Source organism: Coturnix japonica, chromosome 7, assembly GCF_001577835.2.
Source record: "Coturnix japonica isolate 7356 chromosome 7, Coturnix japonica 2.1, whole genome shotgun sequence".
Classification (NCBI taxonomy): domain Eukaryota; kingdom Metazoa; phylum Chordata; class Aves; order Galliformes; family Phasianidae; genus Coturnix; species Coturnix japonica.
In genome coordinates, this window is record NC_029522.1 from 33,114,965 (window position 1) to 33,136,263 (window position 21,299).

At 37.7% G+C, this 21,299-nt stretch overlaps 1 protein-coding gene across 1 annotated transcript in view; it reads right to left on the minus strand.

Annotated features, from left to right (window-relative positions):
- ARHGAP15 (Rho GTPase activating protein 15) overlaps positions 1–21,299 on the minus strand; it is a 337,309-nt gene that overhangs the window by 306,336 nt on the left and 9,674 nt on the right. Inside the window, exons 3-8 of the mRNA XM_032445704.1 lie at positions 15,936–16,021; positions 12,898–13,128; positions 7,530–8,404; positions 6,337–6,442; positions 4,257–4,371; positions 670–758 (exon numbers count right to left, since the gene is read on the minus strand). The gene's annotated coding sequence lies outside the window, so the exon portion shown is untranslated. The remainder of the gene's footprint in view (positions 1–669; positions 759–4,256; positions 4,372–6,336; positions 6,443–7,529; positions 8,405–12,897; positions 13,129–15,935; positions 16,022–21,299) is intronic.

Here is a 21,299-nt window from a genome sequence, read left to right on the forward strand (position 1 = left end):
GAAAGGAATTACAGCTCTAAGCCTCAAGACAACTTCCCTTTTCAGACTTTCAATGAAACCCTTTGAGTACTGAAACAAATAGCTGGTAACAAATCTGCTTTGCTGCATGGCTTTGCTAACTGTGACACTCACCATAGAGTTACTTATTATTTATAAAATTGCAAATTCAGGACAATCAGAGGGTCTGCTAGTAAAACAACAATAACAAGCTTTAACTATGACACCGAATTTCACTCAGATAAACACTTCTGTTTCTTTGATTTTCTATTTTAGCATTTCTTTGTAAAGAAGCACACACAGCTGCTGCCCCGCTCCACTTCCTGCAGTGCTCACACCATCACTGTCCCCATCGGGCAGGAGGAACCTGAGAGAGGGACATCACACAGCCCTTTTTTTCCCTTTTGTTCAGAAAGGAACAATATCTTTCCAGTATTTCTAGCTCAACTTAAAAAGCCAGCACCCATCTCCCTGCAGGAGCATGGGTTCTCAGTTAGGGCACGGAAGCTGTGTTGCACACGTGATGTCTAGTCAAGCTGCAGAGCCCTCTGTTGATGCTTTGCCAGAATTGGACATTGTTTATCTGCTTTTTTCCGACAATAAAACAAAGATCTCCCATTCAACTTGAGAAAATCAAGTCCATCCTGAAGTTTACAGCTTTGTAGCACTTACAGGTAATGCCAGTGGAGCTCCTCAAGAGGATGTGTTCCATCAGTGCAGACATGCAGCAACCAAACCCCTGGGTTCCCTGATGCAAGATCCTGAAAAACATCCCAGTATTTGGAGTGAGTTATCCTCCCAGTGGGATTTGGGCACAATGTTTTATTACCAGGTTGACATCAGTGGGAAAAGAGTGAGAAGACATTGGGGTGGATCAGCAGGGCAGGCTTAAGGATGTAGCCCACAATTATTTTCCTTGGAATTTTACCTGTCCTATCACAGGCCTCATTCAGCAACCTTTGTCACCCCACTGTCCCTACTTTTTCCCCTGATTTCTACAGTTGTTTTTTGTCACCTTCTTTCCCTCAGAAAAACTGGGACAATACATATCTTATTTGAAAATCGAAAGAGACAGACACTGTGTGCACAGATAACCAGGGACAACTGCAAGTTATCCTACCAGCACACTGGCAAATGTCCCATGCTAACTTCAAAACCTCCATTCTACAGCTAAAGATCCAGTTATGCTCAATGCTGCACGAAGCCCAACTCAAGACTATCCTTGTTCCCCCAGCTGTTTGCTTCTCACTCCAGGAGGCAACGTACACATGTGGGCAGGAGAGGGAGCTGAGCAGTACAGCAGCTGGTCTTCACAATTCTAAACCACCAGTTTTTGGTAGGCACTGCATTTTAAGGATGCGTTTTGAAGATGGACTTGTGGAACATCAGATTAGACAATGTGTGAGTGGTGACGGGTTGTTCCTTCCAGACATGAGGAGAAAAAGCAGCACACTGTTGTCTCCATGAACCAATAAGGAGCTTGTGTTGGCATTAATTTACTGCTTACATTTTTATAGAAGCTATATGGTTCAACAAATTTGAGGGAATCACTAATTGAAAAACATATTTGAGTTATACATGTCTACACATTTTCCTCACAAGAAATCAAAGGCATTTTGTTACTGTTAGTAAATATTCACAGACAAGGTGGACAACAGAACTTCATCACATAGATGTGAAGCGACCATCAGTAAAAGTGTAAAATACCACAGCAGAACTTGGCTAAGTTACCTTGTCGAAAACCTAGATTGCTAAGGACATGACATTTCTCATGAAAATGTCTTTCACTGCACACCTAACATTTTAAGTCAAGTTGCATACTCTGATTTCCTTCACATCCATTTGACAGTATGTCAGCAGTGACAAAATTCTATAAAAAGATGGCAGCTTTGCATACTGCTGAAACTTATGCAGCACAACCTTCCTGTGTGATCTCTGGAAGACTGAAAATACTTCAGATGTGCAAAAATCCATTTAAAGAAACCTAAGAGCTCATTAAATCTAAGTAAAATTAATCAGGAAACGGGAATTACAGAGTCACTACCTGGAGCACATTTCTAGTCCATAGGTTGGTCTTTGTGTGTTAACTGTGCAAGATAGAGACAGAGCATTCACTTCTGGAGCTTTAATTTCTCATCCCTATTTCAGCAACTCATGGCATCGTTGCTTATGAGATATGTCATCAAGCTGGTGAACATCCAGATTTCCCTATCTCATAACTGAGAGCACAGACAGTAAGGCTGAAACAAAGTTTTAAAACTCTCACTGCTGACTGAGGTTGCTGAATGCCCAGCAGCTGTTACCAACTCGGGTCACATAAATCCAGTAAGTATTAGAAGTTTCATCAGGTTATTGAACAGGCACCCAAGACTAGCTCTGGACCAATAGCCTCCTAAGAGAGAAACTTAGGGAAAAGCATCTCCAGGAAAACATTCTAATGCATTGAGAAGGCCACGCAACACCCCCATCAGCCAAGATAACAGCAGTATTCAGTATCAGCTGTTTGAACTATTTATAGTGGAGAAGCCTGTGTGTAAACATCAACGTAAACATACAGTAACGATTAAATTCAGAGTATCCTCTCAACTATAATATGCATTATAAACTTTTTGATATCATCTTCTAAACTTTTTTACTCTGAGCTGATTTTCCCTCTGAATTCCCTCATTTTACTTACTGCAGTAGTGCAAAAGATTTTTTTAATTTTAATTATCACAGGTGGTAGAAAATAGATCCTAAGAGCTTCTCCGCATGCTTAATGCTGGCTATATCAAGAGAACATATGCACTGGTGACTCAAGGTCTAAAACCCAAAGCATTCAGATTTTAGGAGACAAATGATCTTACACTGAGTCATGTCTTAATAGCTCAGCTGCTAAGGCAATGAAAACATATATATCCTTACAAAGCAGCAGAGAAATTTAGGATAGCATTCTCTGTACCTTTACTTCCAGATAAAGATTTTTCTGCCTTATAGCAAGCCTTGGATTTAGGAGTATTCAAAATTAGAAATGTCTTTATTTTCTTAACATATATGTATAAATATATATACATATATATATATAGTCTTTAAACCTAGCTTTTCACTGCTGAAAGAAAAGGGAAGAAAAAGGAAGAACTACTAGTCAAGAAAGTCAAACAGAAATCCAAGCTGGTCCTTTTCTTTCTCTTTCCCAGGTGTTTTAGGAATCTGGACACTACGTTAAAGGCCAGCATAGCCTATGAGTACTTCAAATAACTTAGAAAAGCCACTTCAACCCATTACATGGCTAGACAGTACTAAAAAAGAAACACAAGCATATGTTGATGCATTATGTAAAGACCTTCTCTGACAAGATTTAGTTACATGCAAGTTTGAAATGCAGTGTAAATGCATTTTCTGGAGCTTTTGGCTTCCAAATGCTAAAACTGCTATAAGACCGAACTGCCAAAATGGTACTTTTACATTACACCATCACCACCATCAAAGACCTTGAAAAGACAAATGAGTCGTGCACTTTGTATGGCAATAAGTTAATCCGTGGTCCTGCAAGTCAGATGTACAAACTGATGCTTGCACTGGTACTCAGTATGGCCAACTATCCATGTCAATAATTGTCCAGAAGACAAGAGGTTTTTAGGGCTAGGGAGCATTTTTCAGGCTTCAGTAGCATTTTGAATTTAGGCAAATGAGAGTTTAAGACATTAGATGTGACCTTGAAGTCAGCAGTTCCCAGTAACTGGCCAAATAACATGGACAGAACCACATCTCTACTGCAACCCCTTTACTTTTCTACACCACCATGATTCCAATTTACCTTTATTTCAAGCTTCAATCATCTTGAGCTTTCTAGTTCATCTGAGTAAAACAGCACTAAACATTAGGCATGTTATGAAAAATATTCTCTCCAAGACTTCTTAATCCTGGTTTATTCTTCCTTTGTAACAAGGGCTACAAAACCATCTTGCACTCATTACTTATTCATCCTCAGCTCAGAACCCTTACATGACCTTCAGCAGCAATTGGGTGATGGAGGCACCAGCCCTATTTCAATCATGCACAAGCTTGCATAGCTGAAGTATGACCGTAATGCAAAAAAAATTAAACACTAGAACACTGCAGTCTACACTATGATGATATATGAAATGGAAAGCAGCTGTTCTGAACAGATTTGACATATAACAGGGGTAACGCAATTTTACACAAATCACAATGTTCAATATATTAAACTAAAGAGATTAGAATTACCAAGCAGTGTTTCTTAAGATCATCCTACATACTTTAAGGTATTCTTTTTCTCCTCAATCTTCTGGACAAGAAACAGATAAATATCTGGAGGACTGGAAGCATAAGCCCCTAAATTCATGGCTGTTGAGCCTCTTCCAATGTAAGCAGCTGAAAGAAAGGTACATAAGAAAAACAGAAAATGACATCTTTTTTCTTAAGTTAATTTTATTTATTTATTTCCCATCCTACAGGAAGAGATTCTGGACTAATTTTTCCAGCCAGAAACTTTAAAGCCTAAAACTCATCAAACATCTTCTCCTCAGAGACAATGTCATCTATGTTCAAAGAACTTATAGCCCTAAAAACTTCTGTCTTATTTCAGAGTTAACAACTCTTCTTTCATTCAAAGTCTGATTTCATCAAATTAAAATTCTTCTTATATATTCTATAAACGTGAAAAAAAATAGAAACAAATCTTGCTATTCCTGAGAAAGAACACACATCCGTACACACATGTAGAAGCATATATATATTAAATACATTCAATTGGTACATTTATCAGTCATTTCCTAATATTTTTTCCAGGATAGATGTAATGTAGATTATGAGGGTGGTTTCTTTTTTTCCATATGTTTTTGAAGAGCCTTTGAATTGAAAACAGTAGTCTTGCAAAGCATTAGACTTAATGAACATCATTATAATTAAGAGCATGCTTTTCATAACTAAATATAAAAAGATCTTTTATTTTCAAGTAAGTCTGGGTCTGATTACTGATGGAGGAACTTAAAGATCAGTTTTTCTAGGCATTTCAACATTCATTCAGAAAAATGTCAAGATAACAAACTTCAGTGTGTAATTTTGATGATTCACACTTTTTTGCCTTTCATTTTATCACTTCAGTTCTAATATCCGCTTAAAGGAAGAAAGTTGGAATAAAATAAAAATACTAATGAAAATGAAGCATTAATGTGCTTCTTCCATAATTCTAAAGTATTTCAGATCTTCTAAAAATTACCCTTACTTTTATTCTTTATCCATATCTGAAACAGAAAAATAGCATTCAGTTTGTTAGTTAAATTTGAGAAGTTGAGTCATTTCTTCCAACATTTAGTTCACTTGTCACTCCCGCATTGATCCTCCTGCAATCATGCTCCCACCTGTGAGCTCTTCTTAGCAGGAAATGTCTCCAATACTCATTCTTTTCTACCTGTTTTTGCTCTGGTAGCCACTGGTTTTTATCCTGTCAGGGTGTGCTAGGGACGTTCTCTCAATACCTGCTTTGACTGGACTGCTCTAGAGATCTAAGTAGTACTTTGGTCCTGCACCATGGTGAGCTATTCCTTTAATTTCTCCACAGTTCTAGTGGTGAGGCTTTATTCCACATAGACGCACCAACAAACTCCTAGGGCTGCCCCTTAGAAAAAGCTGTAAGTTATGAATGGCTCTATCTATATGGACTTTCATCCATCAGAAACAAACTCAAAGTCAAGAAATAGAGAAAACCTTACTTGCATATTTGGACCTTGTAGAAGAACAAAAGCATCATAAAAGGCATTAAAAGCTGTGTTTTTAAAATTAGGAAGTCTAATGTGAATGGCACCTTCTGTGGGCAGAGGCTGGAATACCACTGCTGCTGCTGTTACTGTACCTGATGAGCCACCTTACATGGCTCATGAGGCCTTTTAAAGCTGAAGTTTTCCTTTGTCTTTCTCTGAACAGAACAAAAAAGCCCTGCTCTTAAAACTTGTATATTTTATCACTGCTGCATCAAAGCCATTTTTCCAGCCTCAATAGTATGGAAACTCAGCTGTGAAAATAACCCTTTGAGAGGCAGTTAGCTCAGAAGTAGTTGAACATGGACTTCCATATACAGAGAATTTCTCTAAGGAAATCTTCACCTCATTTCTTTCTATAGGAGCTATCAGTTCATGAAAGGATAGAAGCATCTTTGCAAATGTGCACTCATTTCCTTTAAAGCTTCCTAGTTGCAAAGGATTGCTCTAAAAAGGGAAATAAGCAGAATTAATGACCGCTCTTTCCCACACTGATTTAAATTAGATACTGCATATAAGAGCATCTGAACATCTTACATAAACTTTCAACTAAGACACTAAAAATCCTTCTTTGTCCTACCTGAGAGATTGGTATTTCTTCCAACTTCCTTTCTACTCCCAAGTGCAGCTTCAAATAAAGCACTCATTAAGAAGAAACACGGTGTCAGTATGCTGGACCTAATTCACTGCAAAAAGAAGAGAATATGGCAGCATGTTTCTGCTGAGATTCATTAATGACCTTTTCACAGCTGCCTATTCTTGGCATCCTGTGCTCAACATCGCTGCAAGCTTTGCAGACATCAGCGTTCCCTGCAAGAACCTCACCGCTTCATCCTCCCTCCTCGGTGGCAAAGCTGCAAGCTGAAAGCAGGAAGTTTGATTCATAGTCTATGACCACAAACACCTACACCACTCAGGACAGTTTCTCCAGTGTCTGGGAACTTGAGTTATTTTACAGTAGGGGAGCCTATGAGCCAGCCTACAGCCTACATGGGTATCTACACATGCTATGCTCCTCCAGATGGGTGACATACCAGAAGACACTGCACATAGAAAAGGGTTGTATCTCTGCTTCTCAGATGCTTTCTGACATTCAGAATGCCCTCCTTTTATATGCAGGAACTGGAAAAGTTTTCATACAGATGACTGACACTTGTATTCATTTCAGAGGGAGTGTTTTCAGAGCTGTGTGGCCCCATGATTATTTCAGAACCCCGTATAAGCCTTGTCCCACACAGGAGTTATTCCAAATGTATTAAATGCAAGTGGAGAAAAAAAAGCCAAACCCAAACTGTTCCTTTTCCACTTTGATTGAGCCTCCGAGGAGAAAGAACTATCGTGGATATAAAACTTGGTCATGTTTTAACAACTTGACAATCTCTTTAAAATCTTTCAATAAAATCTAAGGGGTTTATTTTTGTGTTTGTTTCTTTTTATAAAGAAAAAACTTCTACAGTTGAAAAGAGGCCCCACACCCCCTCACAACTCATAACATAGCGACTTTCTGAGCATTTACTTAAAATTTGCATTTCATTTCATAAAGCTTTTTTTTTTTTATCATTTGATTAATTGCTTAAAACTGTACACAGAGATAAAGGGAACTTTGAAATTCATACCTTAGAGTATTAACACGTATTCAGGACTAGATGTAAATGTCAGAGAGAAAAGATCTAATGAACTCTTTATTGGTGAAATACAGTATTGCAGCTGTCTGGAATTCTAAATGATTTTGTATCAGGCTCCAAAGCAAAACAACTACAGAAGTTTACTTACAGTGTGAGCTCTCATTTAGCATCATGTCTTCTTCCAGGGTGGATAGGTGCTGCTGGATCCTCTTTATGTTAGCAAAGTGTCCAGGGGAAAAAAAATAACAACAATAAGTAAAAGAAAAAAAGTAGCGCAACTGTAGAAGTATTTTTCTGTCTAGAAAATTATACCACTATAAGTTTTCTTTTTTCTCCCCTGATGTCTTCTCTGCCATAATAATGGCTTTAAATTTAAATCCTTTGCTGCTATTGTGACTTCAAAGCCTTAAAACGGCAATTGAATGAAGTAGTTCATCTGTCATTATTCAAATATGAAGCAATTATGATGAAATAAAGATAGAACTCCATTGAGAAATGCCCCAATCAATTCTCACTTATATTTAACTAGAAGCATAAAATGATGCTTAGCAGAGTAAGTTTAGGTAATAAAAACTTGGAATATAAAGAAGTATAAATTGCTGATCTATAACTTACTCAATTCTGAATAAGCTTTCTAAACATATTTCACAAATATTGACAAAAGTTTAAGCTTATGATGCAAAACTGTCTCTCGGATGATCATAAAGACTGACTAGATTTTCAGAAACATATTTTCATCATTTGGCATACCCAGAGGTTCAGACGGGAACCTACTGAGGACTTAAGGGGCTCTGTGCAGGTCAGCTCAGTCTGAAATAAGTTGGGTTGAGACACGTTGATTGGATCTGGAAATAAAACTGGGCTTTACAAGCAAATATATGAAATAGCGACTCTACCTTGGCCATCTCTTCATCAAACTACTGCCACTGCCTTGGTGTTTGTGCATTCTGTAAACCCTTCCTTGCCATTTAAGAGGACTCTTTTATGCACACAATTGGGGCTTCCTGTTCCTTTAGAAACCACCTGGGAACACAGCAGTAACATAGATTAATAACTGTGCTTCACTATCTTACACACCACACCCCCCGCCCCGCTCTTCCCCCAAAGAACTTAACATATCACAAAGCCAACTTAGTGTTTTGGTTTCTTTTTCTATGCTTCATTGCCTAATCCACCTTCCTGCTTTATATGCTGCTGATAAAGTGAAAGCGAGGTGGACTTTGCAGTGGTCAGAACAAGGACTCCCAATATTTTTACATCTTCATCTTTTCTCATTTGCAGTTATGCAATGAGCCTCAGATGAAAACAAAATGCACAGTACATCTTTTTCTTCACTTAAGAGTGCATTGTTCTTTTGGGAAACAAAACCATCCTTTTCTATCTTGTCTTCACCCTGGTTTTACTTTGGCAAAGTATTGGGGGGAAGAGGGCACCTATGGACTCTTTAGTATTTTTCCCTATTGTTTTTTCAGCAGTTACTCCTGACTTAAGACAGTATTGAGAAAGATCACATACAACCAGGGATCTATATATTCACATCTATCTTCATTTTATAGGCTTTTACACCTCCTGCCTGAGCATCAATTCTTTGTCCCTACATATACTCATGTGTTGTAGTTTAATCTGAGAAATGTCAATGTGATTTCTTCAAACAACTCAAGAACTGAATATTGCCACAATTACAAAACAGCAGTACTTAATGCTGAATTTTAAATTTGAGAAGTAACTACCAGGAAGCATTTGAGGCATAAACAATTAATTATTTCACACATAGTTATTCCCAGTATTACTTTAACTGTAATAACTTAAAGCATTTCAAAAAGTAGACCAATATTCCTTTTTTCTCTCTTTCTTTTTGGTTGTTTTTTTTTTTTTGTTGTTGTTGTTCAGAAGCTCTTTCACTTGATATTCTCTCTCTAAATAATATGTAAAATACTGACACCTAATGTTAACTTTCAGTATTATTCATTTCGTAAACTTTTACAAGAACTCAGGAAAGAATGTGTAAATGCAACATTCATGCTGTGATATTGTTTCAGACCCCTCAACTCATGCGAATTTTAAAGGCATATAGATGATGACTATAAAAGCAAAGAATCTGATGCTTATCTTCACGGCTTTATGTTTATCTTCACTATTCATAGACAAAAGAGAAAGTAACTCAGAAAAGTTGCCTTTCTGCAAGTCATCCTTCGAACAAAACATAAGTGCTCGTAAATGAAGTCAATACCTGTAGCTGGACCCTGAAGTGTGGCTAAAACACCATTCTAATAACCACTTGTTAATAATCAATTACTTCTCAAGAACTGAACTGTACCAATTCAGGAACTACTTTACCTACCTTAGAAGATTCATTTTCCAATCACTGATATGAGAAGTCGCTTTCACAGGCAGAGAATTTAATGCAGATGCCAAACTGCTCCACAAGGTCAAAACCTCACAACTCACCATTTTTCTCTCCGTAAATTCCAATAAGGCTTCTACTAATTTGATCCCTAGATGCTATTTGGAGGTGCTTATTCTTCCTCACAGCCTATGTCCAGCTGAACTCAAAGTAAGGTATGGCATAGTATGACTCAGTGTATTTCTATTAAGCTCACTTAACTTTACAGTGAAGACTCCAGTGAGAATAATCCAGGGGCACAAATGCCTTGAAGTTACCACCTTTCCCTGTTGCGGCCCACCACAGTTTTATCCTTGGTGCTTTCCTTCATCAACTTTATGGAAAACGGTTCTTTTCTAAGGTCGTCTCATTGACTGATAAAAGTAGCTGTGCTGCAGATGTACGTATAAAAATAAAACCCCAGGCACTGAAACATACTTGGTCTGCAACACAATGGTGCAGCCTGGCTGACTTCAGAAGAGATGACGTCAATGCAATCAAAACCTCCTGAGTGAGCCAAAGCTGCCCAAGTGCTACTCTTTATGACAACATTCATGCAAAAGGAGCTCTTCTTACTTCTCACAGGTGTTAACAATACCAGAAAATTCTTTATTTGCTGTTCTTTCAGCTTTCCTTCTCACATAACAGATGATGAAAAAGGTATTATTGAGGCAGATTTTTTTAAAAGCGACCTTTTTACAGATACTTTTACAGTGTAGGCATCCACTGTAAAGGTTTCCTGTTTTCAGAAGCCCCAGCATGCACTGAGAGATGCTCAGTTTTGCAAGATCAAACTGCAGAAATGCCCTTGAGACAAAGTGGTTTGGAGTAGTCCTCACCTGCCCCCCAAATCCTTTCTTAAAGTGGAATAAGTAGCACTACCAACAGTAATGCTCCAAGTGTTTTCAAGCAATAACCATCAGAGAGAAAGGTTTCTAAATTAACGGATTCTTGAAGAAAAAGGTGTATATAGAATATCTACAGACTTCGGAGCTCAGCGGCCATTCAGGTCAAGGTGCTATTTATTTCTCAAAATAAAGCATTCATGAAATATTACAAGTTTTTCTTCACTGCTCTTAGCTGCCTAGTGCAAATCTCTGTAAATATTTGGGCCACACTGTGAATAAACAATAAGGCATATTGCTGCTTTTGCTGAAACAATCCAGATTTCATTTATCCTAATCCAAAATAACCCTTGTTAAAACCTCACTAAGTTCTCCTGCAGCCCTTCACAGTAGGTTACATGAATGTAAAATCCTTCTCGGCTTTCTCAAGCCTATCAACTCCAAAACGACTACCTAGGAAGATAAAGATGCGTTGTTTTAGGCAACTGTATCACAGAAAAGGCGGCATCCACAAGCAATTTAGTTCTTCAATTATATCATTAATTAAGCAAAATTTTGGGTCTTTTGAAGAAGTCAGTAGATAGCAGCTAACAATTTTTAAACAACTGATTGTTTAACTCTTCCAGTAAACCACTTTTTAAATAGGATCGATAAATTAAAAATGTAAATTGGACTGTATCTTTTAACTGTTAGCAATTGGTCTATTATTTTCCACCTTTTATTATGCATCATTTTTATAATAAAGGTTTTTTTTTTGTTATTCCTGTCCTAGATGATAGCGATTCTTCCCTGCTTCTCAAAGCCGACATAATAAAACTACATAAAATGTTTATGAAAAGCCCCATTAAAATATACAAAGCATAGTAATTTATGAAGTCAAAGTCAAAGCAAAGTGGAAATATGAGCTTTAATAAAATTAGGTCTGTTGTAAATAACTATTCAAGCACAGTCATTTGTTTGCAAATTGCATGGGATATAGCTTCGCTTACTCAAAGCAAGGAATTGCTTAGCGGGATAAATGCATCTTAGTCAGGAGTAGATTAAAAGATATGGCAGAGCCATCAATAAGAACCAGATCGCACAGTATTGTTTGCTGTTTGTTTTGAAGAAGTAATTGCAGATCCAAAGATTTCAATAAATCTGTGCACATCCTGGAAAGAATTGTAGGGAGGAACTGGGGCAACACGAAGAGCATTTGGTTCTCGCATGTTGCACTGCAAAATAGGAAGGGAATGCTTAGTACAATTCAGGTCACTTTATTTTATCAGACTGTATTTTTAAGGGTTGCACCAAGGAAGAAGGGAATCTGTGCAGACATAAGTGCAAATTTAGGAGCATCCTAGAAACTGATTGGAGAAGCATTACTGTGAGGAGTGGAGCAAAAAGAACAGTGTGTGGCCAGTAAGAAAGGATTCGAAGCTTAGGACAGCAGCTCCATTAGGGGCTCTAATTGGCTATGCAGCCCTGTTATTTAAGCTGAGGTTTACCTTAACACCTTACAGTAACCCATGGTTGAGGAATCACACAAGTGACTAAAAAGTCACCACAGAAGAGAGACATCCCTCACAGTAAGATGGATCATCTGGAGCTAAAGACACAATTAACATCACAGGGCATATAGTACTTTCCTTCCCCTCTCTGTAAATTTGAACGTTTTGCTGAATAGGATAATCTCTTACATTTGAAGCGTATAATTGCATTGCAAAGACAAGCCAACAGCATAAGGCCCTCTTAAAAGCTGCAGTTCCTGGAATTCCCTTGCAGCACCAAAACAGCAACATATTTTGCCTGTAGAGTTGCCCTTTGTAAACAAGAGTCACCAGCAGAAATAAAACTCATATCATTTATAAGGTATTAGGCTATCAGCCTCACCTCCCAGTACTCCTATGTTATGAAATGTGTAGCCTTAAATTTAGCTTTGCTTCTTTGTGAGCAGCACTGGCTGATAACTGTGCTGTTACATGGCACCACTGGTCAATAGAGTCCTATGTGGATCACCAGCTTTAAGTCTGTAATTCCTATACCATCGTGCACCAGCAAAGCCACAGAGAAGTGTGGGAATTAACCAGAGAAAGGACAGCCTACAGACTAACAAATAATTTATAAAATAACACTGCTTGCTTGATCATTTGCACATCTAAAGATTGAAGTTGTGTAAGCGCTTTTTATTATTCCAAGACGTTTTTGGCCTTACTGAAGATCACTCAGGAATAAAAAACAAATGATTATTTTCATAGAGCATACGATCAAAAGGTAATGAATAAGAAGTTGAAGCCTGATTTACTCACAGCTACTCCTCTCTTCTCCAGCTCCTCAAACACAGACTTTATTGGAAGAGAAACAGTTAATGTGAGTTGGAATCCTCTCTCTTCAATCTGAGGTGGTGTGATGATTTTTACAAAGGGCTTCTCTGGATTTGCTTTATCCTCACTGTAGTGATGTTTTATCAGGTATTCCAAATAACCAGTAAGCAAAACAGATTTTCTTCTCAATGCTTTCATTGTAGTTTGACCAAAAACCTGGAATGATTTTAAATCATTAGGAAGGTAACGCATTGCAACAGAAAACAGAAAAAGTGAAGATGATGAAAGCTTTTTCTGAGCTTATAAATTACTTGTTTAATGATAATTACTTTTTTCTTTTAACTTGATGACTGAAGTCTGCTGTTGTTACCACACATGCTATCTTTGGACCAAAGCATTAATATCAGGTAGATATTATAGGTACATATGGTAAGATTAGGCTCTTGGAAACACAGCATAACATGACTACTTTAATTATCTTAAAGGTGTCTGTCTTTTATTAAAGATTCATACACTAATCTACATAAGTTAATATACATACAGACACAAAAACTGTTTTCTAAGCATTCATTAGTAAAATCTGAAGACATGCAAAAAGGATGCACAAGGAAAAGTCATACAGAAAATGGTATCATGCCTCAAGAAACAAAAGTTAAGGGCCAAGGCAAACATTACGACTAATCTACCAACTCTTATTTTCAGAAATACAAAATTTGCTTTATTATGCCCTGAATAGAAAGCCTTTCAAAGTTCAGCCTCTGATAGACTACATAAAGAAACAGTATTTGTTTGACCGGTTTAATAGCTCTGTGCCCTAATACAGTCATAAGAACTGGTAAGCTTCAACAAACAAAAATCTGTATCAGAACAGTATAAAACAAAAGTAATGCTTAAAAATGGCAGCCCTGCTTTGTCACACACCGGTGCACAAACAGTGGTATCAAAGTAGACAATAGTCTATCTAGGCCATACTGTGGCTCATAGATGCAATATAGGTGCTTGGATAATCATGTCTCCATGGTCTGCAGCTTTAAAATCAGAGGCAAGGTGAGGTCCTGCACAAAAAAATCCACCATCTTCACTCAGAAAATCACTGCTCTAGACTGAAGGAGACACAGTGACATATATATATATATATATACCCTACACACACCCCAAAGATGGCTGAGAAGTCCCACCACAAATCCAACAGAGCCTGGTTTCCATCAGCATCTAGAGATTTTGTGGAGTATCCCAAGTATTACTCCACCCTGCCATTAAAGGCTGCACATTTTCCTTCTGTGTTCCCAACTATTAAAATACAGCTGCTGTAGGGCAGGCTCTGCAGGCATGGAAATGAATGTGGCAGGGACCAGAGCCACCAGCAACCACTGGACACATGTCAACAAAAACCCAGAGGTGCTTTCCCCACCACACAGATGGGCAGATCATACCCATGGCCATTTAGCACATCACTGGAGGTAGGTCGGTGACCTGTCTCCTATTCCTCTGTGTTCTGCAGCAGGATGGATGCAAAAATCTGTCTGCTCAGGATTTGTGCAAGGAATATCTGGTCTCCTGGGTGAAATCTTCAAAGAAAAAGATCTTTTAAATGGGGCTGTAGAGTGCTCTCCTTTTTTCCATAAAAGGGAGCAGCAACTGCCATAACAGTCACTTTAAGCCTTATTGAGGAATAACAGGCGCTAACACTTGCAGTTTTCATTGTTTCCATTGGAAACACTGCCTTCTGCTTAATGTGTCCCAGTGAAGGTGGCATGCAATTTCACTAGCCATCTCTTGCCAGACATGAAAACTATTTTGTTTCCCACTGTATTAGAGCAATTAGCACTGGGAAATCCTGGCTGTGCCAAAAGGTAATACAGGCACTGAAAGGGGAGGCAATGGAAACTGCTCAGCCCTCATTGTTTGAGGCTCCCCGCAGTGGGCTAAATGACATCAGCCCACACAAACTGAAGCACTGACAATCTGGGTCATAGCAGAATAGCTTTCAGCTTATCTTGAAGGTCGCATAAAGTTTAAAATATATTGGATGTTTAAGAACTAACAAAATACATTGTCGGGGAGAACAAGAAGCGTTGCTGTGCCCTTTGCAGTCCTTCAGCGTTGCACATAAGCAGGAAAGAGCACAACTGGCAATTTTTTGATTTTTTTCTGTTTAAAATACTGTTTTTTCAGTCAATAAGGAAGAAGGAGGTACAGTGTACAGACACTACATTTTGTATCAGCATCAGCTTTGCTGTTACAATTATGTTAGTGGAATGCTGGCAGAAATAAATTTCTGTCATGATGCTTGTGGCAAAACCTTACTAACCAGGGATGGCTTGAAAAGCAGATTACAAAGAAAAATTAATATAGGGAAATCAGTGTAAAACCATTCTCTTCATCTTTCAATATCTAAAGTCTCATGTGTCAGGGGTGAACAGTGAATAGTTCCATAAATGGAACTGTACTACGCATGTGGCCCTGCTCCTTTTGCCACCAGAAAACCAATGAAGAGATGAAAGGTGAAAGTCCAGATCCAGAACACACTGATGAATTGTTCTCTTAGGAAGCATCAAAAGACAATTTCTGTCTTTTCTGTTTGTGATAGAAGGGATTCAAAGGATGACAAAATCATAGAGCCATTGGTTCGCTGAACACCCACTTGCCCCATCTAATTTCTCCTAAAAAGACAAGTCTGTTTTTCACAGGGAAATTTATATAGAAACAATTCTTGATACGGTCTTTTGGGTTTACACAATTTCTCCTAGGAAAGTTTTTATTGGTGTTCTTCACATGAATTGCATAAAGGCAAGTTCTAAATGACTGCATCCCAATCTGACAGCATAGTGAAGGAACAAGTATGATTTGTAAAGGATTGGTTTCTCAGGGTTGGATAATTTTTGGTTATTTGTCTTCTCCCTACTTGGCTTTTTTGCTTTTCTGGATTTCTTCTCCTTAAAGGGAGATAGCAATAAAATTTATAACATTCATTTCACATTTTATATTCTTAAATTCAGTCTCAAAATAAAGCAATTACTTACCTCTAAACCAGCTTGGAGAGAACAGACCAGTAGAATTGGAGGATTTGATAACCGAAATCCATTAATTCCTTTACTTAGTTGTAATTCTGAAAAACAAATAACTTACATTACTGTTTTTGATTTCTTCCTTTTAATGGAGTGAGACTTTATCTTGTAGTCCATCCTCATGCAATAACACATTTCACTATCGTGGCCTGTAGGAATCACATATTAAAAGGAAATAGCAATCTGTTCACAGCTAATACTTCTAACTTTGAGAGAAGCCCAATTTGATCCAGCGGAAGACATTATTTGTAGCTTCACAGGAGCTAAAGAAATGCAATTAATTTGTTTACATGGTGTGTGTTAAAACCACCTTTACACTTGAATCTCTTTTACCACTGGCGTAAACCAGAGAAATTCCAGGTCAGCAGAGGCACGCTCGTGCAAAGCTGAGGTGCACGGTCTGGGAATAACATCCCTTGACTTTATTAAACTGACGAGACACGTGGGAGACTGCAGTTGCAGCTAAGTGTAGCTTCAGGCCACGTACAGAAGTTGCATAGACTTTAGGCTGTGAAATTTCACAAAATCCATTTAATAAAGCCATAAAGCTTCGCTGTAAGTTCTGTGTCATCATTTATACTTCATGCTTCAGCACCAGAGGATGCTGCAGAGGAAATGCTCTCCATGCACAGCAGACTGGCTAATTTTATAATGATTAGTGCCCAACTTCTGCCTCTCAACTGTCCATGGAAATGGATAAGCAACATTCTTCTTCTAACATGTTTTTCAAGGTAATTTGTGTCTCCTGCTGGCTTTCTATAGTGTCACTCTTACATTTGGTCAGAAAAGAAAGACCACGCTGAGGCTATTAGTGAGGAGTTCACCAGCCAAAGTCACACCAATAAGGGCTGCCATAGAAAATTAAAAGTATATTAAACACAAAACACGTTAGCAAAACAAATTAGCTCCTTTCTCCACCTGATCTCTCAGGATAGTCTCTCCACCATGATTTTAAATGGAGCCAACAAGTCGAGTTTAGCTGTCAGATTTAAGAAAAAACCTCCTCATTTCATTGTGCTCTAGGACAATAAATACTGAGCTTAATTCACAGTAGGCTTTGTTCTGTCTTATATTCCCTCAGTCATTAGTGCAAAAGATTCGAATATGTTGAAAAATTAAAGCAATTGCAAAACTTATGTCAGGCTGCTCTACCATTTCCCATTAATTCCAGTGAAATTAATCCTAAATATATTATCCGTAGTAACAGATTCTCACTCAGAACCTTATGAGTTTAATGCATTAAGGTGATTCAAGTCTTTCATCCATAATCTACATCTGTATCTTGTCAGCAGAGTGTCTGGAAATGGACAGTCAAACACACATCCAAATTAATTCAATTTGTTGTATTGACTCTACAGTACTATTCATCTGGGATAAGTATAGCTGAATACCTTTAATGTAAGTATGAAAACACAAAGGTCTATCCTTCCTACTCTAACTCATATAAAAACTATGTTGTTTGTGATAAATATATCAAGTCAGGTAAAATGGAAGATGTAAAAGTACATGCTGTTTTCCATGAGGAATTGTGTTTTGAACTCATGTCACCACCAGCCGCTTAACCTAAAAGTTTATAAAGTAGATGAGTAGCAATCTTACTATAATATCTTTTAATACACGTTTCAGGCTTAAGAAATATATACATTTCTAATGGATTGCAATTCTAACAGTGATATAAAAAAGCAATAAATTCTATAAATAGATAGACTAAATACTTAATTTTACTGTTTAGAAGTTTCCCTTTGACAACTACCAATAAAGTGTACCATATCTTTCAAATTAACTATTGATTTCTAAGAATAACCATTTCATCAGAATACATTTTGCAAAATGAGAAACAGAACAGAAATATTTCCTCTGTTTTGTTCCAAAGCATTTAACTTAACCCCCCCTCATTGAACACTGAAAGCTAAAAGGTGATATAAAATCTGACTGAAGGAATCAGTGATGGCCAGCATACAGCCAACAGGGTCTTGCTAGAAAGACTGTGTTGGCATTGGCTTTTCCATACTATGAGATAACCACGAGTCCTGTAGTAAGTTTTTCTACTGAACCACTCTTGTTACTGAGAAAAGATGCTTTAAAAAGAAAAACAAATCAATTTAATCCAAAAATCAGTTACTCAGATCACCTCTGGGAGAAAATAAAATGAAAAGTGATTAGCTTGAATAAATCTTGGCCAAGCTTTTAAATTAAGTTGACATGAGATTACTTATATTTCTGTATTTGTTGAGAAACACACTAAAGGACATTGCTATAAACAACTTGCTGAAGCAGTTGGAGGCATTGGACCCTGATGTCCAGGGCACTTCAACCTACACTGCAGACTTTATCAACCCTGCAAAACAAAGACTGTCTGCCCCACATCCCCTGGTTGTGTACTTCTTGATTGGAAACAAAGGTGACTAATCATGTCAATAGTAACTGAAATTTCCCAAGCATCAGTGCTATTACAGTATTAGAAAATCCTTCCTAACATCCTAAGCTCTCCAAAGAGAGACGAACAGGTGCCATTTCCTCCAAGGTTTTGGCTTTGCTCAGTTTTTCCTGTGTCAGGTGGCTGGGAAGAAAAGAAAACCTGTTCAAAAGTTCTAATAAAGAAAAAAACCTATAAGAGAAACCACATGGGAGGTCAGCCCTTCCAGAAGGAAACAAAGAAAAAGAGCATGGACCATCTCTCTCTGAAGCAGGAACGCTTCTTTGCAGTACGCTACGAAGTGTTGAGCCCTACAGAACAAAGACTGATGTGAGTGAAAGACTTGTGATCTGAATAACCGCATAGCGTAAAACAGAGTACTTGGTATTTCTGTGTAACAACATAGGTTTTATGTTTACTTCTATGGAAGGCTCTGAGCTGCATCCAAACACGATGTATACAGAAAAAGCATGGATTTTTTTTTTTATTGTTGTGTGATGTTTTTACTATTCTAAGGCCCATGAAAATCAATAGTGCAATATACATTCATTTCAAATGAGATACTATATTGCCAAAATGAATATAACAAATATAAAATATACCGCTGCTTCTGCCCAAGTGCCTTAGTTAGTGTTGCTTTGGATCATAAAAGATATTTCAACTATTTAATATGCACTGTATATCTATAGGACTGTAGACCCCGAATACTGGATGTTACTATAGCGTACTTGTAATGTCAATAACACACACTACATGAATTCCTAAAGTTTTAAATAGCAGAAGAAAATGTGAAACACATTTGGACTATTACTCTACAGCAAGGAAAAATAAAATACAGCGTTCCATGCGGACCACATCCTACAGTTAAAGAAAAACATCAACCAGACTTCTGCTCCAATAAAACTCAATGGAAAGCACTCTAGATGTATTTAGAAAGCTCAGAACTTGCTAACTCTGAAGCTGGCTTAAAAATCAGAGTGCTGCTGGAGCACCACGTTCACATCTGAAAAACTGAAATTTCAGAACTTTTCCAAAATGACAGAATGAATGATTTTTTGAAGCCAGTTTTAGCTATCTTGCCCTTTTCTACAATAATATTGACAATTTTTATTTAAAAAGAAAAAGATATAATAATAATATTAATAATAATAGGCTGTTCTGGATCTTTAAAGGTGTCACTACAGAAGATGCACTGTGAAGCAGCTCTGGTCTTACACTATCATCGATCTAATAGTCCATATGGATGTTGTATTATTTGACATATAAGCTGATATGCCTCAAAGCGTGGACTCTAACAAAATCTTTATAAATCAGCAATTTGCTGTTTACAATTTCCTGTGGGGGAATATACAAAAAAAAAAATTGAAATGAGGGATGCCACTACTATGCAAAATTTCAACCTGTTATGATGGGAAATAGAGGAGGTTGTTAAACCCCAAACATAAAGCTTTGTAAATGCTCGCTAAAAATAATAGGCAGTAAAACAGCACATTAAAATGCTACAGTAAAATCCCTTGTTAAAGAGTCGTTACTCTGCGTGTAAAGTGAGTATTTAGAAATGCAGTCACTATTTTGATTATTCTAATTTCAAAAACAGACACCGTGATCTAAACTGATTTTGAATTCCAAATCATGATCTTTACAAAATATGTAACATAGAAGGCTCTCAAGTTGCTCTTGTATCTAAAAACACGTCAGACTTTCATTTAACTGAACTTCAGAGTTAAAACTGTGCCCAGTTTTGTGTTCTGCAGCTCAAGATAGTTGGGGAGCTTCTAGAGGAAGCCCAGCAGAGGGCCTCAAAGATGATGGGAACCTGGAGCATCTCATGTGGAGAAAGGTCTGAGAGACCTGCACAGCTGGAGACAACAACTGAGAGGGGTTCTTATCAGTGCTTATAAAGATCCAAATGGTGGCCGAGAGCATGGGGTCAGGCTCTTCCTGGTTTTGTCTAGAGACAGGACAAGGGGTAACAGGCAGAAACTGGAACATGGGAAGTCCCATACTAATGCAAGGAAGAACTTTGTTACTGTCAGAGTGATGAAGCACCAGAACAGGGTGAACAAATAGGTTGCAGAATCTCCTTCTCTGGAGACATTCAAATCCAACTGGGCATCCAGGAACCTATCCCAGGTATCCAGGTGCTTCTGAAGGACTCCTGCAGCTATCTTCTCTTTCTCCAGCATTAAAAATAAACATAAAACCCACTGCTGACATGTCAAAAAGATTATAAGGCAGAAAGAGCCGTGTGCTTTCCGTGGGGTGTGTACCCTTATATAAATCCACTCACATATGAAACAATATATAAAACAACAAACATTGCTCTGTTTTATCCCACAAACAAAACCCATATTTTTGTGCTTCAAAAAGCACAGGGACATTCCCAGTAAATTCTGCCATTTTCCAATCTGCACAGAAGTCATTTTTAAACAAGCAACATGCAATTTAAAGTGAAGAGTTTCTTAGTGCAACTTTATGCAAGAATTCAGCATATCATGAATACTGCTGAAAGATTGTTCACATTATTCATTTTACACCAGAACGTTCCCTTATTGTTCAAATCAATGAACTTGCTGGGTTTGGAAATGACTCCAGAAAGGAACTGTACCCTCTCATTTAACTCTACTCCCTTTAAGAGCATTTACACCAGGGAACGACCTCCTCAATAAGCATTTTTGTTTAGCTCATTTCCCTCCTTCCTATCTGTATGCATTAGACTGAAGCACTACTTGTTCATAACTTGAGCCATCTCATTTTTAGCTACATTAATGATGCAAAAGCATGGGATATAATGATCATGATTCATGTCTGGCATAGATATCAAAAATTATCCAGTTAAAAAACACAGAAAATAAACAAAAAATTCCTTTGACCTTTGTGTCGAAGTTACAGATGATCATTCT